The sequence below is a fragment of the Ammospiza nelsoni genome, chromosome 2, assembly GCF_027579445.1.
Source record: "Ammospiza nelsoni isolate bAmmNel1 chromosome 2, bAmmNel1.pri, whole genome shotgun sequence".
Taxonomy (NCBI): Eukaryota; Metazoa; Chordata; class Aves; order Passeriformes; family Passerellidae; genus Ammospiza; species Ammospiza nelsoni.
In genome coordinates, this window is record NC_080634.1 from 5,847,981 (window position 1) to 5,870,909 (window position 22,929).

Consider the following 22,929-nt stretch of genomic DNA (forward strand, 5'->3'; position numbering starts at 1 on the left):
GAGGAGATGTGGTGGGATCTGAACTGCTTTCAGCCTGCCTGGGCTGGGTGGCCTCTCTGCTTCAGCAGTAGAAGGTATCCTGAAAATATATATACACCTTAGTGGCAACTCTAGTTCCTCTGAGTAAGTTTTCAGCTTGTTTTGGTGCTCTGCAACAGAAAGCTTAGTTATTAGAAGAGAAGAAGATGGAGGTTTGGAACTGGCACCTGAAGTGGCAGCATTCAGGCTGTGGACAAAGGATGAGACCTGGTGGATGCAGGGGAACACGTGAGCGCTGCTGACTCCACAGAGTGTCTCTAATGGATCTCAGCAAAGTCCAGGTAAGGAGGTTTATGGCTGATACTTTTCCATTTTGCTCAGGTTAAGTGCAGATAGCCCCTGGTTCCCATATCTGGAGGGCATCACCTGCAGGGGTGGGCTCCAGCCTCACTGTGTGCTGCCCCAGGGGCCTCTAGGGTGAACAGTCTTGTCTTTGCTGCTCATTTCCATGGTGCTGTTGCCTGACTTTTGAGGTTGTTTTAAGAAACAAAGCTTTGCTGCATGTTATGACCCTTGTATTTGAAGGGGAGGAAGTCTCTAGTGTGGAAGACCTTGCTGTTGCTGACTCTTGAGGCCCTGAATGGAAATGTTTGTGCCAATAACTGAGGGGGGAGCAGTTCTATGCTTTAGCTGAGCATGCTTTTGAGAACATAAAATTATATTTTGCTATTAAACTTGAGATAAACATTTGGAATTAAGGCAGTCAAATGCTTTGATGCTCTGAAAAGACATATCCCTTTTTTAACTCTTAGTGTATGCATTTTGTTCTCTTGTCATAATGGACTACTATTAGCCTAAATCAGAGCCCGTGGTGATGATGGAAATAGGAATTAATTGGACTTTTTATGTTTTTTTTTATGAAATAGTGAAATAATCTGCAATGGGCTTTGGTGTGGCATGATGGAGGTTGGGCAAGAGTATTTGGTTCCTTTTCTCTGTAGTTGTTTGTAATTAATGACATCTTACAGAAAGGTTTTGAATACTGCTGGAAACACAAACCCTGCAGCACTAGCTTTTTCTCACATGTATTTTCCTAAGCAAAACTGCCCCTTTGTGATAACTCTTTCTAATATAAGCATGGAAAGAAACAAAAGATTCAGCAGAATAGCACCTGTGGTATTACTGTGAAATTGTTCCTGAAAGGATGCTGTACTCTAATGAAATATTTTTAGTATCTTTCTGACTCTTCCTGCCCTCCCACTGTTTAAAGCTGACTTTCCTTTATGCAGTCGTGGAGAACTTGTATATAGTGACCTTTAGAATGTGCTGCTTATTGATGATGATCCAACATGTATTTAAGACCTTTTATTTTGCTGAATACTGAGCTGAAATGCTACAAGTTTTGCAGAGAAGACCACAAAACATGTTGTGCATTAATTATTTGATATAAAACTTAGCCAGTAGAAAACTGTTGGATGACCATTTCCTATCTGAAAAAGTGGTGAATGAATTCCTTTGTTTCCCTCTATGGCTTTTCTTTCCCTGTTTAAGTGTCTTTATCCCATGAGTTTTCTCGCTTTTAGCTTTCTGATTCTCTCCCCCATCCCACGGTGGGGGAGTGAGTGAGTGGCTGTGTGGGGCTGGGCTGAGCTTGTTAAACCACTATTCCCTTGAGAAGCACAATTAGAAACAAAGATTGGTTGGGACAGAAACCTGTGATTGCTTTAAGTAAAGGTCATAAGAGAATGTCCAGGGAATGTTCATACTTGTAAACAAGTTTATTACTATCGTGCTGCTGTTGTGGTAAACTCCTTTTCTGGAAAGGGGAGAACTGAAAAAAAGAACACAGTGTTTTCTTCTGTCTAGATTTAACTGAGTCACCTGGTTGATGCCTTTACAGCAAAAAGATAACTGCCTGATAATGGTTTGTATTTTTTTTTTTTCTCTTCTCCTTGACTCACTTAGAATGAAAACTGCTGTGTAGGATTAAAACATGCAAGAATGATGGTGGAAGTTCTAATCTTCAAGACTGGCTTAGTTTCAGAATAGATGTAGGTGAATTGAATGCTGTGTGCAATTAATGTACTTAAAATTCAATATCTATTTCTGATGCATTAGGGAATGTTGGGATTTCTTTTCCAAGAAGTCTGGAAATAGAAAAGCAACTTTTTAATACAACGTGAGGCTGAACATACTAACTGTACCTCTATGAAACTTTTGGCAATGACTTATTTTTATAACCCAATAAAATAGAATGCATTTTTTTCAATTTGTTCTGCTTGCTTTGTTGCAAAGTACTCCCACTTTTTACCCCCTCAAGAGTGAAAACCAATTCCTTGTAAATGCTTTTCACTGAAAAACAGTTAGATGTAAGTTACACCACTTGCTTTAAGCACCTGTCCAAGGATATGCACTGCTAATAGCTTTTTCCTAACAAAACTTAATCAATAAACATTAACTGGGGGATTGGAGAATTCAGGTTATTTGTTTTATTGTGTATCACTAAATAACATTTTTGAGTTTGATGATCAGCCTACCTTCTGAATTTCAATTTCTGCTAAGCCTGATTTATTATTGTTTTTCTTCCTCAAAGTGGTTCATATCAACATCAGGGTGGATTTTTCTACTGTACTGATATAGCAGTTAATAAATTTTATCAAAACTTACAGAACTTGGTCAAATGTATGCAAATGTCTTATTTGTATGCAGCAGAATTTGCACACTAAATTTTGGGAATGTAAAACCCAAATGATGCTATTAGAGTTTTGCTCAAGGCTGCAACACTCTAAAAGAAACTTAGAGTTTTTGCCAAATTTTTTTTATCCTACTATCTGTAAGTCTTGATGTAGCATGTCTACATCCATGTCTCTGTGTGCAATATTCAATATACTGTTACACTGTGCCTTCATACCAGCATCTGTCTGTGCATAAATTGGTCAATGATTCTTGTGTTTTGCTCCAAATCCAGCACTGTCACTCCTCCAAGCTGAGAGTTAGGAAGTGCACTGGGAGTGTTTTGGGATTGATGTGCTGTCAGTAACTGCAGGGAAAGTGTAAAGGCTGTTTTGTGGCTGCCCTGGGTTTTTTGGGGAGCCTCTCTGCAGTGCCTGACTCTGCACAGCTCCTCCCTCCACCACCTGTGTTCGGGAATCTTGCCTCATCCTAGTGAGCTCTTGAAGCGTTTCTTACATTAGTCTATGAAATATTTATAATTTCTGTCAGCAGACAATTTGCTCTTGTTTTTTTCCCTTCTCTGAAAGATGTGCTCCAGTCAGGACCCCTGAATCCTCCCCAGCTGGAGGGGACCTTACTGGGATTGGTGCCAGGGAGATGTCTGCCCAGCCCATGGAAAAGCAGCCCAGCTTTTCAGAGGAGCTGTTCTCTCCTAGGACTGCTGCAATAGCCAGAGATACTCACTGATTGTTAGTACCTGCATGAAGGTTAACTGTCCTAATTTCTCTTTTCCTGTGGATTTCTGAGGAGGAGCCACACAATCCCCAAGTATCTGTTCAGAGGAAGCAATTCATTGCGTGGTATGACCTGGAGTAAATGTGAAATGATCAGCTGAACTTGCCTGATATGCAGAGGAAAGGGATTTTGCTTCAGAAAGGCGTAAAGATGAAGAGGTGTTGATGGTTTGGATAGGGAATTATGGTAAAGAGCTGATCTTTACCCTAAAGTTCCCCTGGTGTCCTTGTGCAGGGTAACCAGTAACTAAATACAACATGTGGTTTTATTTTTCTTTCCCTTTTCTCTATGGTATGTATAATTTTACTTAGAGTTCAATGAGTTTGTTAATTACCTCCAAGTCTGAAGTTACAGGCAGCTTTAATGCAAGGTAAATAAAGCACTAGGCATAATGCAACCTTTGGAATAATAGCAGTGATAGTTTTGAAGCACTACAGAAGTCTCTTGATGCTGGAAACTCTTTGTTTTTTTTGTTTGTTTTTTTAATTACAGCAGAAACATAATTTTTCTGTGTGGTTGCTATCTTAAGTATTTGAAATGCTTAATAGCTAGCACTGTAAATAACAGCTGATGTCTGGCTTGAAAAATATATGTATAACAAAAATGAAGCAAGTTTTATACAAAACATATGCCCACACACTGGAGACATTTTTTCCTTTCATACTTTATACTTTCATGCTTCCTCTCATGCTTATCCCTTGTGTTGCCTACTATTATTACCTTTCATCTCACTGACCTGTGCCATGCTGGACATGACTTAAAATTATCTAAATGGTCTTTAAGAAACATGCAACAGTCATGTGGCCATAACTTGATAGTAAATAGTGACAACTGCAAGATGCAGGTTAGGTTTCCATTTTTAATATCTGAAATAATATTTTGGGAATTAATTCTTGACTTCTGATTTTTGGACTTGGAAGCGTTTTCAAGAAACAGCAAAAAAAATTCCGTTAAACCATGTTGACAGCTGCTACATGTAATATTTTCATTTTCTAATCAGTAGTCTAAATGGAAATTATTGGTTGCTTTTCTTCTTCCACCAAGAGTAAGACATTAATAAGTAAGAAATGTTCTCCTAGTTTTGCAGATAATCTTTTTAAAGTAGTTATTTACCACAGAAATAGGAGGAACCATCACCTCAGATCACAGGTATCCTTCCTACTGCAGTATAAATGAGACAAACAAAACAAATCTTTAGATTACAAGTTCAAGAGAATTTCTTTTCAAAAAAAAGCTCCTTAGTGAAATTCCAGGCTAATTCCTGAGTAAAAAGCAGTTTGAGATATTTAAGGAGTAGAATTGTTATCAGAAGCTTTGCACAGTGAAGGGACAAGCTGTTCTGTGAGTTGCAATATTTGAGCTGCCCAGGAGTGTGGCTAGGATCAGTGAAGATGGGTTATCAACCTGGTGCTGCAATTCTCTCTTCAATTAAATATGTAAACCATGAACAATTCTTCATATCTGGTTTGGTTTGGTTTTGGGGTTTGTTTGTTTTTTTCCTGTCTTCACATTAGATTGGGACGTTTGGCTTTAATAAAATAATAATGTTCCTTTTGTGATGGGTGTGTGTGTGCAGGATTTGGTTGTACAGCACAAGGTGCAAAGCCAGGGTTTGGCTGGTATTGTGGTGCAGGACCAGTTAAACCAGAGATAAGATTTGTTTTCTTTCAGTGGCTGAGTGCTCTAAGAGTCAAGCAAAAGGCAGTTAGGAGGTAGTGTGCCATTTTTCCTGGGATGGTAATTGAGCTGTTTCCTGGGACAAAAGCCTCTGTGAATCTCACGCTGTGGTTTAGCTTGTTGCCAGCTGCTGTAGCACAGCCCTGAGGAGAGGGATTAGAGGATGCTTTGGATAAGGCAGGGCAAGGGCGATGCCTTGAGGAAGACTGAGTGTGAGATCTCCTGGCAAAAACAAGGAGTCTTGGCTGTCTTGTCATTTAAGAGATTTTCTTTTTTTCCCCCATGTGAGAGCTCATAGTGCTTGAGCAATAAAATGTTGGTTTAATCTTTGCTCCTTAAGCATGTGTGTGGTTCTTCTGGAACTGTGCAGCACTGGAACATCAGGGATGGTGTTGGCAGAAGCAGCACATCATTAAGATACAGTCAACCTCTCCTGCAACCAAAATCCTCTCTTGTAAATGCACACACTCCCTTTAGCTTGTGAACAATTCTGCTTGCTGACTGAGCACTTGTGCTTTCTCCCCCGCCTCTCTCTGAATTACAGTTGGCTGTAATCTGACAGGCACCTGGGGAAAGGGAATAAACGTTGGGATATTTCTTCTTTTGTGTAATAACCACAAAATACAGCTCGCAGTGCACTCCATATTTGACTGCTTTGGAAGGAAGGAAAATTTGCTTCTTCAGGGAGACAGATGCCATTTAGTGTACAGGATGTTCGTGATAAAGTAAAGAAGTACTGCACTCATGGGGCCTTGACTTTCTTTTCTATTTTAGAATATGGATATTTCTAGCACAAAAAAACTCTGCCTACAATATGGGAACAGAAATGATGGCAAGAATTAAGGATTTAACTCTCTTGACTTGAACCGAATAAGTCTATTGAATAAAGAGAATCAAAACTGTAGGAGGAAAAAAGTAAAATAGAGGCTTGCAGGGTGGTGACTTGGAGATTTAAGAGGGAGGAGTTTGTACTATAAGCTGTTAACAGCGATGTTGCTGTGTGAAAACCACTGAAGTTGATTTCAAGAAAACATATTTTCTGCTATGGATGGGAACCATTTATTGTTTTGGGTTTGGTTTTTGGTTTTGGTGTTTGTTTTTTTTTTAATGAAATGCATCTTAGCTCAGCTGATATCTGCAGCATCCATTTACAGCAAATAGTTGTCACTCCTGTTCTACACTCAGTATAATCTTTTTCCAGTAAAATAGTCTCTCTACCCTCAGTTTCACAGCACAATAGGTGAGGATATCACAGAGGTATCTCAGCATTGTGCACTTTCTGTCTGTTTTATTATTGAAAAGATGTCACATTTGGGGTAGCAGTAAAAGGAAAACAATTGAAAATGTATGAAAGAGCAAGAGGAGATGGGGAGGCTCACAGTAGTTCAGGACGGATTTTTCATTTTAATGATAATTTATGGTGTGCTCCTGAATATGCATCAACAGGTTGTAAATAATCCAAAGAGAGGATTTGCACAGGCTCTGAAATGCTCTCAGTATCCCAGTTCAATTTCAAGCTGTGACAAATAAGCATAAATACTGCAAGCAGCATTTTGCTCATCTCTCTAGCATTCAATGACTTATAAAACAGACTTAAAAGAAGCAATGCTGTGAAACCTGGCTTAACTGACCACTAGGAAGAATGACAAAAAGTGGGAAATATCTTTTTAATGGATATTTTATAATTCTCTGGAATGCTTAATGGAGAAGCATTTTCAAAATATCAAAAATACTTTTTTGATATAAGGTTGATTTCTTGCATAATTCTAAATGTATGGAAAATATGACTTATGGAAATAATGGCCCAGTTTTCAATCCACTCAATAACTTTGTAAGCAACAGTAATTTCACAGTGACCTCTTTCTCTCAGTGAGGTCTGGTGGCTCTGTGAGGATGTTTCAAAATAGTGGTGATTGTGAATTTGCAGTAGAAGTTTCTCTTAGGTGCTGGTTCTGACTAGACTTAATTAGGAAATAAAGCTCTCTTGGGTCCTGGATAAAACTTATGAATAAAAAAAATCATAAAAATTATGAATAAAAATTCATAACTGGGAGTGGAGAACCCCCTGCAATAGGCAATAGTCTGACCCTCTTGTGGTAAGGCTTTGTTAGGGAAAAGTTAGGACTGAGCACAAATATTTTGACTGCATTGTATAACAAGGATTTGTTTCTGTGTAACCAGTGGAAAAGCTTTGGGTTCCACTGAGGATGGACAGGTATTTGTTTGAGTGCTTTCCAGAGGGTTTCATCATGTGGGGTTTGCTGAAGTGGCACTTGTACATCTCTTTAAAAGATCCAAAATCAGCTGGGTTTATTTATTATTATTCTACTAATAGTAGAAGGCAAGGGGTCTTCTGTAGTCAGACAACTGAGGAAGTCTTGGAAGGTGGAATATTTTCAGATTCATGTTCCAAATGAAAAATGCTTATTAAACAATTGGATTGATTCTTTTAGAGACACAGTGTAAATAAACTAATGCATATACAATTCCTGAACACTTTACATTGTGGTTTTGAAAGCTGCACTTCCAGAATGGCACGGAAGATTGGTGAGCATCCTTCTTTCTAATGGCTGTATTGATCAGCTTTGTGCTTCAAACCTTCTGTTCCTCCTTTGGGATAATTAATTGCTGGTCAGTCCCTGAGCACCTGAAGCCTGCTGTTTCTGGAGACACCAGGGTTTTCCTCTGCTCTGCCCACTCTGGTGGGCTGTGAGAGTGTTTGTGTCCCTTTGCAAGGGACTGAGGTGATGGGAGAGTTACAGCCACCTTCCCCAGTGCCCTGTGAGGAAATAGGGAATGGGCAGAGGGGAAACAGTGTGAGGGCCAAGGCAATCAGTGCTTCAGGAGAGAGTACTCTATACAGGGATTTAGAAATGGAGTTTTAAACAAGTCCATGTGCTGGCAGCACATGAAACACAAATCATACAAGTATGATTTCTCATCATCAAGTGGCTGGATTCACCATGTTGATTCTGCTGCTGAACCCCATTGTGAGGTGATGTAGCAACCACCTAATTCTTCATTTGTATATTCCTCACCATCTCCAGGGTGCCAGCCTGGTTCTGAAGTGTCCATGGGAAGCTGAATGGACCAGAGGAGGCTTTCCCCTTCCCATTGAGTGGGCTCCACACACAGGAATGTGGTTCCTGTGAGCTTTCTAAACTCCTTGCAAAGTGTGAATGTGCATGAACACACGCTCAGCTGTCAATTTAACAAGAAGCTGGCGTTTTAGTTATGAAAAACCTGATCTGTCCAGCATCTTGGATGTCTAGATGTGAAATCCATCATGCAGGAAAGTATCTGCTTCTATGCCAGGAATTAAATCACACTGCCTTCATAAAATCACATCACAGAGAAGTTTGATGAAGTGCAATCCATTTTTCAAGGCTAGGCACGGTCACTTGGCTAAAGTCAGTGTCTGAAAGAGCAGCTGCTGCTTCATTGACATCTGTGAGATGGGCTGGCACCATTAATTCTGTAACCAAACTAATGCAGGTATTTGCAAGAGCTTTGGTTTTTCTCCTTTGAATATCCAAAGGTCACACAGCTTCTTGAGGGTTGACTTCAGGCAATGTTTTTTATTGGTTTAAGGACAAAATTTCATTCCTTGTAGGAAGTGCCCATACTGAAGATGGGTAAAATCCTGACATGAAAATGTTCATTCTTGTTGTGTTATGAACTTCTGATGCTTGTGCTGGGTAATTCAAGGAGTGCTGGCATGTCTTGCCATTGTATAACACCCCTTTCAGCTATGGTATGTTGATTTTTCCTGTGGACACAAACAGGTTTTTAGGAGGACAAATGGTGACAGATGCTTTTCTAAGTTTGCCTGAGCTCCACACTTTCAGTGAAATATGAATTTGTAAACTCATGAAAATACAGGTAGGAGAATAAACAGCTGTGTAACATGGAGGAAGATGGTAATTAATTATGCTTGAAGGTGTTGATTGAAAAATAAAACAAGCCAAAGCAGTTCAAGGTCAACCAACAACTCTTTACTTCCTTTTTTTTCTTCACTGAAGAATTGTTTCTTTCTGACCTGAAATCTTGAGTTCTCAGCTTCCTCTAAGTTCAGATTGTGACTTAAGCTGTTGAACAGTATGGTTCATATTTATTTCTTGTGCTGATGCAAGATCAGGCTCTCTGTTACTCCTTATGAGAAGGATTGAACAGCAATGTGGTAAATGTTAGATTAGATCAATATTTTGAAACTGTCATTTACAGCAGGAGGCTGCTGTGAAACCACAGGGTAAACCCAGATCTGTTATGTTTGTTGTAATTCTAATTTAGTTACAGGATTTATAGTTAACTGAGACTTACATAGCTTTATGCCACATGTTATACCCTGCTGAGCCTTCCTGTAAAAATCAAACAGATGTTTCCAAATATATGGGTGATTAGGTTTGCTCAAAATTTTGCTGTTCATCAATTTTTATGCACCATATAATAGCTCTAATGGGTTTTAGGTTGAATTACAATGGCAGAGGTATTCTTGGTGCAAATTGAAAAAGATGCCCACAGAACACTAAAGCTGCTGCGTGGATAGAGCACATGCTGAAATATCAGTCATGAATAAATGAGGCTGGACCTCTACAACTTTATTGATACTGCAAGATCCTAAACATGGGAAATTCAGTGGCTCCACTTTATGGACATCACTTACTGAAAGTATTTAGACTTTCAATTACCATATAAATATAGAAGTTTTTATTTGTCTTCTGCCTTCTGATTTGATAGGGTCCGTTTTGAATGTCGGAGCATTTCTCTCTGCTGGCCCCATATGCATGTAAGACATGGTGACACTGACAATTCCTCTCTGGTGACAACCTCTTTGATGTTGGTAGAGCTGATTTTCTGATGCTTGGTGACCACTGCATAATTTGCATGTATACAAATGTTTCCAGCTCTATGTACAAGTGCAGTGAGCTGCAGCCTTGGCCCTCAGCAAAAATCATCACTGTGGAGATGTGGAGGCCTATTTTGTCTTTGCTATAAAGGAATTAGATTTTTGAGGACTTGTATGAATGTGCACATGATCACACATCTTTCTTTATGTTGTATCTTTTCTTCCTAGAGAAGTTTGTCACCTGTTTCTGGTACTCACTGATGTAGGTTCGCTAATGAAGTTCATTTTGTGTAACTGAAATATTTTAATCCTCTTCCACTAGCAGTAACATATACTACCACTTAAGTGTAACAACAATTAAAATAAGTAATTCTGTCTTTATTTATACTAATATAATTTTATATGAATTTAAAATGTATTTGGATAATGGGAAAGGGCTCATTGCCACTGGTATTCTTCCACTGCAAGTGACGCATCCATTGAGGTCTTATTAGAGGTATTTATTTTAAAGCCATATTCAGTGCTGCTGTTATTGGCTGTGTTAAGAACCTTTTCCTGTCATTCTTAATGCAATGAATTATTTGTCAGCAAACCTACAGCTGAGTTCTCCATCCATGTACCCAAAAGGATAAAGTAGTGGGAGAGCTTTGGGGGGGCTTCCTGTGCTGTGTTAGTAAAGGGAGAATTCAAGTTTGGTTCATACCCTGAATTGGCTGTACTAGCTCAGATTTAAATGTTTTCTTGACTTAGAAGAGGTTTATCCATGAGCAGAAATGAGCCAAGCACAACAGCTAAAATTGATTTTGGTTTAGCTTTACAATAAGCAGCAACTTTATATATATTGCTTTGGGTGCATGGAATAATGGCAATAACTTCTGACTTTGAGTACAAAGTAACTTTCACAAAAAGATGAAATGTTGAGTTTTCTGGTTTTGCTTGCTTTCTTATACCAGTTCTTTTCTCCTTCTTGTTTCCCAAATTCCTTATTTGTTACTTTTCCCTTTTGATTCTTCCCTTTTACTCCGTTGCCTCAAAGAAAATGAAATCTGTTCTTACAAGATTGGTGAGACAGAGGCAGATTTGCAATCACAGTAATGAGAATATGACACAATTTATTATGAGTGATAGTATAATTACTAGGAGATGTGATTTATTGCAGAAAGCTAACTAGATACCAAGGCTGTTGGCATGAACTCTCCTCCTCTTCACAAGGACCAAAATACAAACTTGCACTAAGTCAGCAGTTCTTCTCCATTTTGACTTGGCATTTGCAACCAAATGGTTTGTTTTCTATCTAATCCAGCTCTGGAACCAGCAAAAGCCAAGTCCTTGAGAAATTTTAGTAATGCTCTGGAGCAAGAGGAAATTGGGCCAAAATTTTCATCTTTATATATATAAACCTTCATAAAGGGTTTTAAAGTTGCTGTACTCACAACTTTGTAATTTTTCGTGTTTGGCATGCACTAGGCAGGGCTGCAGTGATATCTGTACAAAACACCTCACCTCTGCCTCAATAAAAAACATAAGACATTTTTCTACTTCAGTTTATTAGTGCAACACTTCAGTTATAAATTATCCAGGTTGTGCACTTTGTGAGAATTGAGCTCCTTTTATATGGAGAGGAACAATTTTTTTTTTTTCTTATGAGAGATCTTGCCAAGAACTTTTGCTCTTTCAATATTTGCCAAATGTTTTCAGTCTCACCTTGATAAATTGGCTACAGTTCTGAGATTCTCTAAAAACCTCAGCCTGTCAGTAATTAGTGAGGCCATGATTACCTTGCTGTTTTCCATCTGTTGATTGCTCTCCAGGAGTCACTTTCACAATATTCACCAACTCTGACATGTTTAATTTGCTCTATGAATTATGTGTGACAAGAAATAATCTTGTTCACTGCAGAGGAAAGAGCTCATGGTGTTTGTCTGCTGTGTGTGGCATTAACCTCAGCCACAGTTACCCCTAGAAATGTGGTCAGGATTAAAATGGAAGAAGAAAAAGATGAATCAGGGGGAAAAGTATGCCTGAACAATGAAATGGTTTTGAAGAAGTTTTCATACGACAAAAAGCAAGATAAAATGGTATTTTGTTTTGGTGTATGCAGTCATTAAACTTCACACCTGAAAGCCCCTGTCTGATACCTCTGCTGCCTGTGAGGCATTGATAAATTATGAGCAAAGCACCCCATTAATTCTGGAAGCAGTGAAGAAACCTTTGGAGCATTGTCATGAGATGAAGGCATGGCTCAGCCATCAGAGATCATCAGTGTGTCTCCAAACCTCTTTTGTGTCTCTAGGATAGGTCAGAGCCCTACTGTTTCTGCCTTCACCTGTTTTGGGGCTTTTGAAGTGTGTAAAGTTCTGATTTTGGTGATACTAATGTGAATGGGTAGGTAGTAAAATATGTCAGAGTGATATCTGAACCTAGTGGTCCCTTTCCTGTCTGCTATGGCTTGTATGGATGTTAACCTAAGGAGATTTGGATGAAAACCATTCATCTCTTCAAATTATTTATTTTTTCCTAATTCAGCATCACTGTTTGCTCACCCTCACTGTGAATAATGGTAAACACAATTTTGTCATACTTGAGTGTGGGTCTAAAGGGGACCTAAATAATCTATAACAGGAATTCACTGATCTTTTCCACATAACTACACCCACTTTTTCTTGGAAGATGTACAGATGTTTGTTCAATGTTTTCAGTTTAATATCATAGTAGTTCATAAGAATCCTTTTCTAAGAGAGTTAGCGATTCTGTGTTGATTTAGTATAATAATTTCACTGCTTTTTGTTGATAGTGATTAATCACATTCTAAGAATAGAAAGACTATCTACATTTACTTCCCAAAATATATTTATGAACATTTAATAACAACATTATTGATAAGATGGAAGATCAGTTTTTACCTCTGTTATATTATGGTCACTGGAAGTTCTGAAGGAATTGTGTAGCACGCAGGGAGGATGGAGTTCATGAGTGAATTGATTTGAGTTGGAGAACCAGAAATTTCCATTTGAATTAGAAGACTTAAAGCCTTTTCTCTTAACTGAGAAGCTGTATCATTTAAATGAAAATTAGTGTGTTTGGACATTGGTGGCAAAAATAACTTGAACTTGGTGGCCTTTTCTTCACAAATGTGTTTTAGAGTTACATTTTTCTTTTTGAGAAGGAATGATGTTTTAAAATGTTTTTAGGGAGACGTTGCAATTGGCATTTCTTCATCTTAGGCTCTTAGGAAAATGAAAACTGCTGTCTAAGTGTTATGTGTGCTGCTCAGTACTGTCAAAAGGTTTGGATAGTAGAGATGTAGCTTTGGACTGGAAGTAACTGCCAATTTGAGGTAGTTGGCAATAAAATAATTTGCAAAATATCTCCTCCAATGAATTTTACTTCAACAGGATTGCCTGGTTTGGTGATTTTTCCAAGTTAAGTTACTGCATACCTGAAACAAAAGGTGCTTTTCTTACTGTCAGTTAATTGTTACATTTTGAGCTTTTTTTAAACTTGTAGGAGCCTTCTAGTTCAGTGTTCATTGGCTTACTTGTATGTAAATTAATTCAGTTCTATCTCTATGAAGAAAAACATTTTTTACTTTCTCTCCAATTAACAATTTGGAAATTTTTCTAGTTACTGCTTTTCAAAATAATCAAAAATATGGTGCTTCTAATTAAACTTCCCTTTTTAACATTGCATTCTGCATGCAATATTTTGCTTGAATCTGTCATGTTTTCCTACTTTTGTTACAGCACATGCCTCAATTTGTACCTTTCAATCTCAAATTGTCAAATTAATTAGCTTGATTACACTGTATGTCATCAGACTAATAATGCACATCTTGTCTATATCTGGATCTGAAAAAGTGGTAGTTCAGCAATCAATGTATGTGGAAATAGTTTCATATTTTACATCAGGGAAAATATTTTACTAGGAGATCTTATGCTAATGATTTGGAAAAATCTGAAAGTTGAACTGGTAGGTAAAGAATCCAAGAGCTGATATGCTCATGCCAACATCTGCAATCTGGAAAACTGTCTGAAAACACCATTTGCTGAATTTGTAGACTTCTCAATTGGGGAGCAATAAAAAGCCTTTTCCCTTACACATTTTTTGGCACTGTTTGCTAGATTCACTTGTAAAACAAGAGGTCAGAGTCTGGTGGAGTGTCTCCAGTACCTGTTTTCTGTGCTGAGGCTGTGATGTTTCTGAGCCCACCTGGTTTTCAAACACTCCTGTAAAGGCTGAGAACTCCAGACCCTGGGTGTGAGTGGATACTCTTGCTAAGTGAGATGGGATAGAAACCCTGGCTAGAGGATGTGTTGTCCAGTGTCTTATGAAAACTATATTTGAGCAGAGAAAATGGTATCAAAATAGAGTAGATTCTGCTTTAATCCTTGCTGTTAGTGACTGACTTGTCCCTGATGGGGAAGAGGCTTGCTCTTGCCTCTAAAGATGCTCTTACCTCTCTTCCCTGATTATGTGAGAACCTTCAGCCAAGTGCTCATTCATTCTGTGTGGACCTTCTGAGATGTCCTGGCAAGCCTTGCAGTCAGACTGGAAAGAGAGAATGAAAAAGCTTGTAAGAAAATGAAAATCAGAGGGCTATGAGCAAAAGGCAAGACACTGAAAAAGGCTTTGAAAGTCTCTTTTTGTACCACAGCAGCATTTTAACCATGTCTAACTGGTTATGTTGATTCTGAGGTCTGTGCAGGTGCCCTTTTTTGTTAAATAAATCTGTATGACTTAGTGAATCTTTAGGATTTTACTACAGTCACTGATGAAGATCCTCATGGAGAATCCCAATGGTCTTTTGGAAGTAAACAGGGAAGAGTGTCAGTTTGCTTTGTCCCACTGGTGGTGTCATGGCATGGGAGAGGGGACTGTACCCCAAGATACCAAACAGAGCTGTTTGCTAGCACAAATAGCTGGTACTTGTTCAGTTTCTTTTGTACAGCTCACAAACACAGGGAACATTGCAAAAGAAGCTGTTGCTAAACAGCTGAAATACTTCCCCTGCATTTCAAATATTTGAAGCTGCTGTGAGACTTAAAAGGATGAGAAGAGGTAGATGTGGCTTATCCACAGCAACAATACAAAACAAGTGTCTATTGTAATTCAAATGAAGGAGTATCCATTTGTGAACAGCTGGCACACATTTGTGAACTATCAATTTATCAGGAGGGATATGGAACTGAACAGACACTTGCATGCCCCTTGCTCCTATTTCTAATGATGTGCTCTCTGCGTGGACTTTGTCATCCCTTCAGGAAAGGGGAAAAACAAAATCTGAAGATGGCACTGGCCAGAAATTCTGTGTGATCACAGAAATGTGGTGTTAGCTGCTGCAAGCTGTTGCTCTGACGCAAATGTTGATAGAGGAGATGGTATCATCTTCCCTTTAGCTTAAGCAGCCACAGGAACTGTTTTGCAGAAGAGAAGGGTGAATTTTTGCAATATTTTAGTCACTTTCAAACCCTGCACTGACACTGTATGTGGTGTCATGGACACCTTTCCTGTAGGATGATTTTGGTAAATGAAGCCATGTTTTTGGTGGGTGACTCAGCCATGCCTGTAGGGTAAACCATGGTTTCCTGGGGCAGGCTCTACTCCAGTGTGATCCACTGGTGTGTGGTAGCCTATTTCTGGCCATAATATATCTTAAATGCTGGCCTGCTGCTCCTGCCAGCTGTGTCTACCAGCATGGAAAGTATAATGCTGTAGCGGCAATTCTGCCAGGATTGAGAATATGGCCTGATGGTGTTTTAGGTTCTGGTCAGCCCCATCTGCTGGAAGAGCATTAGTCTAAGCATTTCTTGGTGCTATTAATGTGCAGATGGCTGGTCATCTTCTATAAAAAGCTCATTCACACTGCCCTGAGAGAAGCGAGATGGGAGATGCCTGTGGGAGTGAGACCTGCCTTCCCTCAGTGAAGCATGGGGGATCCTCTGGCCAGGTCCTGCCCTACAGAACTGGCTTAGGGATTGTCTTGAGACTCTGCTTTACCTTGCCTGGTCATTGGTTTGCCTGAGACTTCTGTGTTGATTTAATGGTGTTTGGTTTGTGTTTGCGACTCTAAAGCCAGAGGTTTATGCAGTACCTCTCAGGCTCTTCTCCTCCTCTTTGACACTGGGCATAGTGGCCGCTTGCGTGAATGACCCAGGATGTGGGAGGAGATTTATCAAAGTAGCAGGCTTGAAAACATTGCAAAGTACATCTTGTTCCTAGTGATAGTTAGATTTCTAGGAGAAAAGAGAGTTAAAGGCATTTGAGTTGATCAAGGGAGAGATGCTTGTTTTCATATCTTAACACCTGAATCTTAATGCTGTCTTATCATAGTTCTCACATCTAAACACTGTCCTTCCCTTCCCACCAAAACCACAACGTGGGGATTTGCTAACCCTGCAAATAAATCTATGATTAATATGTTAAAGCTTTGTATCCTGCCCAAAAGTCAAAACCAGCCCTTTGCTGGAGGAAATACTTTGTGGAAAGCTGATGTGCTCTGGAAAACAACTCACTGAGGGGAGGCAAAGCCTCGACACAGCTTGTGGAGAATTTATGTTCAGAGAGCAAGTAGAGAAACAGAGTTTTTTTGAGCCGGAGAGCACAGGCTGAGAAGCATGCTGCCTTAGGCAGAAAGGCTCAGATTGCCAGCAGGAGTGTATGCTGTGCACCATGAGGAGCTGTGTGTGCAGGAGTGGGGTTTAGCAGCTGATCTGTGAGGCCCTTGGGGGTGTTTCACTCTCCCCACACACCCTGGGTCTGTGTCCCCAGGCTGCCTGTCTAAATCCTGCCTGCAACCAGAAGTGAGCTTGTGTGGCACTCCTGTGAACTGGGGGATATTTTTTTCTTACTGAGTATTTTGATGCAATCAGCTCTTAACTGGAAAGACATGTTCCAAACACTTCTGCTCAAGGAGAGCATGTAGGAGTTGGACCAAACCCCAATGCTGTGATAGCTCAGGGAGGCTGTGTGTGCTCTGAGTTCCTGTTCTTTAAAGGCTGTGTTGTGCTGTAATTAAATGTACTCTAAAGCACAGCTTGGGTGCTTGTGTTGGGCTCAGCTGGAAGATGGTTTATCCAAGGAGCCTGTGCAGGGGGGAGAATGAATAGAATAGCCAACCCCAGTTCTAGTTCAGAGGGCACTGTTGTCAGCCATAGCTGTGTGGGAGGGGTTGGTTTTCACAGGATCACAGAATGACTGGGTTGAAAGACACCTTCAAGGCCATCAAGTCCAGCCCATGCCCTACACACCTTAACTAAACCATGGCACCAAGTTCCACATCCAGTCTTTTTTTGAACACATCCAGGGATGGTGACTCCACCACCTTCCCAGGCAGGCCATTCCAATATTTTTTCACTCTTTCTGTGAAATTCTTCTTCCTAATATCTAACCTATATTTCCCTTGTTACAGCTTGAGACTGTGTCCTCTCTTCTGACTTGCTCTTCACTGAATTATGTTTCCTGTTGGTGGCCTACGCTTTTTTTTTCCTCCCCATATACATTTTATTATTATTTTATTTTGCTCCCCCTCAAATCTACAAATTCTTGCTGTTGTGGAGTACTTGAGGAAGTAGTAAAGTAAGAAAGCTTTGATAATGTAGAGTAGCTGCTGGAAAAACAACCATCTTGATTTATGATGGCTTTATGAACTACAGCTATTGCACTTTTTAAGAAAGTAGAAAGCTTTGCTCTTTGAAGATGGAACAGGGCTTCCAGATTTTAACCTATCCTCACAAAGAGAACTTTCTGTGAGTTCATCTGCTGCTTTTAGCACTTGTCACTTTTAGTAACTGTTGCCCTCATATAGGTTGCCATGGACAAATGCTGTATTGTCACTTAGGTGATTTTTTTCAGAGGTGTAGCAATGTAATGCTAGGCCTGTGTATAATCTTGTGCTATAAGAGTCATTAGAGAAAGACACAGCTACAAATAAGGCTTTTTGACTTCTTTTTTTCTCACCTGTGAAACTGGTGATGAGGCCATTACATAAAGATTTCTCCTGGAATGAACCTCCAGTCATCAGAGGGACTGCAAACTGCTTGGAGGACGTGCTTTTAAGCTGTGCATTTGGAAAGATTGCAAGGATTAATATAACTGAACTTGAGAATAATGACACATCAATGCTGTTGGGATAAGTTATTTTAGAAGTCTGAATCTGTCTGTAAGGCTTACGTGTTCATTTATTTTTTCATTCACATAAGAGACTAAATATCCATCTTTCCATGATAGCTGTGTTTTGTAGTGCTTTGTCAGACAGTTAATGTAAAGCCAGTCATCTTTTTATCCCAATTTGATGGATGTGTAAAGGACTGGAGAACAGCAGGCATTTTGATTTGTGCTTTTGCAGCACTAGCAGTGTCTTGAAACATTACTATTTTTTGCAATTTCTAAAGATGTATGTTTGTGAAATTTAGATGAATGTTGGCTCATTATAAAGAGAGGGGCTATTATAAAATATTTAATTCTAGCAACAGTCTCTGCACCTTTATTTCACTGTGATATCATTGAGTCAAGTTCATTTTTAGTGTCCCTGTAGCAACAAATTCTGCTCAGGAAGTTGGTCAGTTTGTATTCCACTAAAAGAAAGGGTGAGAGAGCTTCCTTCTCCCCATAATAATTATGATGATGAGATTAAAAGAGTAAAGATGGTAATAACAAAAGAGCTTGGCTGTAGTACCTAATACACTACACTAAGAAAGACCAAACCTGCTGAAATGGATGGTGTGAGATAGCTATGCTCAAGTTTGAAAAGATTTTGTTTTAATTTAAAAAGACATGAGGAGGCTGGAACAATACTTTATAAACAAGTGTGGTTTTGCTCACATTCTTATGTTCTAGTTGCAGTTTCATTATATGAAGTAAAGCAAGAAGGCAAAGAGCTACATTGTGTCATGTGAGGAGTATACTATGGAAGAAATACCTTTTATTTATGGTGTAACAAAGATGATGGAGTTGAAATTATACTGGTCAGAGAAATGATCTTTCAAGATAAAAGTTAATTTATTAAGTTCTACTTTTTGAAGTAGTAAGACTGAGTCATGTGCAGGTATCTACATCTTTTCAGTGATTAAAGATAACCATTTTAGCTTGCTCTGCTTTTGAACTGAGGATAGCAAGACAGTGGTACAGCAGCATAATGACAAGATGGGTATAACATAAAAAAAGATGAGTAGGTAAGGGAGAGGTGAGCATGAAGCAATTAAAGTTTTAGTTGATCCTTATGGTGAAAAGCTGTTACCACTGACATGGTGATTCTTCAGCTGCCAGAGCACACATGCTGTTATTTTTACTCTGCTACAGTGGATGTTGTTATCATGCCGGAAAATATTTGACTCATCATGTTTTTGGGGAAGTTAATGATTTGGGCTATAACAGGACTTGTTTCCAGAAACAGGGACTGTATTTCTTCAGTGTTGTAGTGTTTCCAACTCAGTGAATAAACATCCAGAACACCCAGTAATTGATACAGTACTTACAGGTTACTGCTGCCTGTCCTTGCAAAATTCCTGCTGCAAAACAAGGCTTTGCTTTTATTAAGGGACCCGAGGGGAACAGGTTGAAGTGGATAATAATTTTGCTGGCTTGGAGTACCAAAAGGATTTGTTAAGTACTTCTAGTGGCCTTACTGTGTCTTCCTGACCCCTGAGATGCAGATTCCTGAAAGCCATACAAATGGGTGTGGAGTCACTGATTGCAACCCTGCCCTGTCTCTGTCCCTGAAATGGGTGCTCAGAAAGGTGAAAGGACTTCCCAAAAGTGAATGACTACAAAATTAACCCAACAACTGTCACTTCCCTATGCAACTCACCGCTGATGTATTTTTTTTTTAAATGTGTTGAAGCTGATTTAAATTCTGGGTTAATTTAATCCAGCCTTCAAAAAAGAGGTCAGGATGGGAGTAGTTGGCAGTCAGTGGTCATGCAGCAGATCTGGGAGTGCTCCTGCTTGTAGGAATTAGTCTGGCATTGTCTTTGAAAGGGAAGGGGAGAAAACACTTTGCCTAATCCAGGCTGTGTCAAAAATGAGGTGTCACACTCGTGCCTTTGGTCCTTCCTATTCCTAGTGAAAGAGATCTGAACTTGGAAATTACTGTTCTTATCATTGCCACAATGGGATTTCTATGATAGGATCAGGCAGCTTGATAAGGCTGAGAAAGGTGTGTTCACAGAAGGTTTGTAATTGTGTGCAAACACAGAAGTAATTCCCAGGAACATCCTGTACTGTACTTGGACTAAATGCCATTGAGCTATTGCAAACTGATAGAAAGCAGGAGAAGACCAGGGGTTTCCACTTTATGAATAGATGAGATTCCCGTGCTGCAAATATTTTATTTTCAGGTAAATGTTAGCTAATGATCTTTAATATGGCTGTGACTTGAGTTCTTGCTGGCTGAGAGGCATCCTGTGAAATCTTTAGGAGGCAATAAATTCACCAATGGCAACCTGAAATGATGGAGTAAGTTCAAGTTGTCAGCTCTGAAACTCAAAGCAACAAGAGGTAGTGGTTGCCTTGTCTGCATTTATCTTTTGCTGCATCAATCCAAATCATTCAGCATCTTGACTTTGAGGGTTTGTGCTTAAAAAATGTATTAATTTTGAGAACAGTCATTAGGTATAAACCCCAGCTCACCTTAGAAATATGAAGTACCATCAGGGAGAGTGTTCTGGTGGTGTTTAATTTTTGCAAATGTTTAGAGTAGGTCAACAAACAATGCACCTGAAAGTTGATGTTACTTTCCCATAATGGCTGTTTTAACTGGTAATGGTTCAAATGAATTAATCTTTCAAAGAGTCTTGCTGTTGATTCTCTTCTTCTTCAGCCTGGAAAAGAGAGAAACCTTATCACAGTCTGCAGCTTCCTCATGTGGGGAAGAGGAGGGGCAGGCACTGATCTCTTCTCTGTGGTGCCCAGTGACAGGACCCAAGGGGAAAACCTGAAGTTGTCAGGGCGGGTTTAGGCTGGATATTAATAATGCTGCTGTGATGCAGTCTTAGTACTAGTCCTAGATTTTAGAGTAGTCTCAGCTGTCAGCAATTCTTGAGTGACACGAGCCAGAGTTGAACATCAGAAGTGGTTCAATGTATTGTTTTCCTTCTAGTTTCACACCATCTCTAGAGCAACTGAGATGTTCTAGAGAACATCTTCTATGCAAGCTAATAAATAATTTCCAAGTGATTTGATTTGATCAAGCATCAAAGAAAGACAAATACTGATGTTAATGCATTGAACTATTCACTATCTCGAGTGGGTGAAGTATGGCTTTGTTTCTGCATGCTACAGCAAGTACATATTAAACTGAAATCTCTGCTAACAGTTCAATAAGCCAGGACTTTCCAAGGTAAACAGCTCACTCATTTACTTCAAGAGATGTGCCCAGAGTGCTGTTTCTTGTGCTTTCCCTGTAGCTGTAGAGCTTAATATACTCTCAGGTAAAGCAGGAGGAGAGCTGTGCTTCTGTAGGCAGATGGAAACAGCTCTGATGCAGAAATCTATCTGAGAAGCAAGTGTCCAGTATTTTACCAGCTGATGCATGCTGAGAGCTCCCAAAATGAGGAAATCTTTTTTCTGATGTAGCTGAACAGGTTTAATTTTGTTTGCTTCCCAGAAGTTTGGTTAGCTGTCCTTCTCTCACTTTCTGTTGAAGTTTGTGTTTTTAGTGTGTGTGGCCAGAGTGCTCAAACTGCAGCTCTCCCAAGGACCTGGATCTATGTGTGCTGCTGAGGATGTTTCTTTCACTCCAGCAGTCTTGTGTTGCTTATCTCAGTATATAGTGTTTGTCATGGCATCAGTTCTGTTTCCTCACAGCTGGGTAATATTTCAGCCTGTTATGTGGCTTTATGGTTTGTTTTTCTTTGTACTCTATGAATTCCAAACTGAAGCTGTTTGGAGAGAATGGCGAGTGTTTTAGGTGTCCCTGGTGCATTTTCAGAAATGCTCTTGGAGGGTTTCTATCATGCAGGAAGAAGAAAGGATGGTTTTTCAGTGAATAAGCTTCCTTGTAAAAGTGCAGACCATGGATTTCCCTCCTCACGTCTCTAAGCTACTTGTTGTCCTTGAAAAAAAGAAAAAACCATAGCCTGACACTGAAAATTAATGGCCAGGACATCATGGTGTACTGTGCTGCACGGGCTCATGCAGCAGGCATCTCTAAGCCTCTCTTCTTTCTGTGCTGCCTCATATAAATAAATATTCCTTAGGCCAATTCCCTTATGGATCTGTCTGGAGTGTTCATGGATCTGTCCCTGCTGATTTGAACCCTAATTCTTAAAGAGCAAATGTATATGCCCAAGTGCCCAAGGCGCCAGTTTTATCATCTGGGATTTACACAGACACTCTCTCCTTGTTTTTCAGCTTCTCCTCTGGAATAAGAGTAGCTGTAGGAAAAACAACTGAATCTATCCTGCCTCCTTGCTTTTAACAAGCAACTGCATTTCAATGAAGCCCCAGGGAGAGATTCTGCAGCTATAGAACAGATGCTCTCTTTGCTCAGAATCTGGGGTTTTATTTCTTCCTTAGACTTTTGAGCTGGCTGCTTATCCTGAGGTGTCTGCTTGTTGCTTCTGTTATAGGAGCAAAGAGCAAAGATCCTTCCTTGAATTGAGAGAAAATGTCCTTCAGCACAAACATCAGTTTGAGATATTGTAGATGCAGAAAACAAGGTGGAAGTGTCAGTGCAGATGCTAAACTGGATTAAGCGATGACTGAAAATATGTGAAATTCTCTTTTCATCTGAGTGATAGTTGTTGCCTTGGGTAGTATTACTTTGCAAAAACATATCTCTTTATGTAGCCCAAAGAGATGAATAACCACAAGCTGTGCTTATAGAGTATTATTAATTTTTCCCTATATTTCAACATAAAATAGCAGGGGACATAAAGGAAACCTTTTTTTCCTAAGACATAATCAACTATCTATAAAACAAATGAAGCACGGGTTGTATCCTTCCTCTGAAATACAAATAC

At 39.5% G+C, this 22,929-nt stretch overlaps 1 long non-coding RNA gene across 1 annotated transcript in view; it reads left to right on the forward strand.

Moving 5' to 3' along the window:
• Positions 1-22,929, forward strand: part of LOC132069557 (uncharacterized) — a 104,793-nt gene continuing 81,864 nt past the window's right edge. Inside the window, exons 1-2 of the long non-coding RNA XR_009417802.1 lie at positions 1-74; positions 159-320. This is a non-coding gene — a long non-coding RNA (uncharacterized LOC132069557). The remainder of the gene's footprint in view (positions 75-158; positions 321-22,929) is intronic.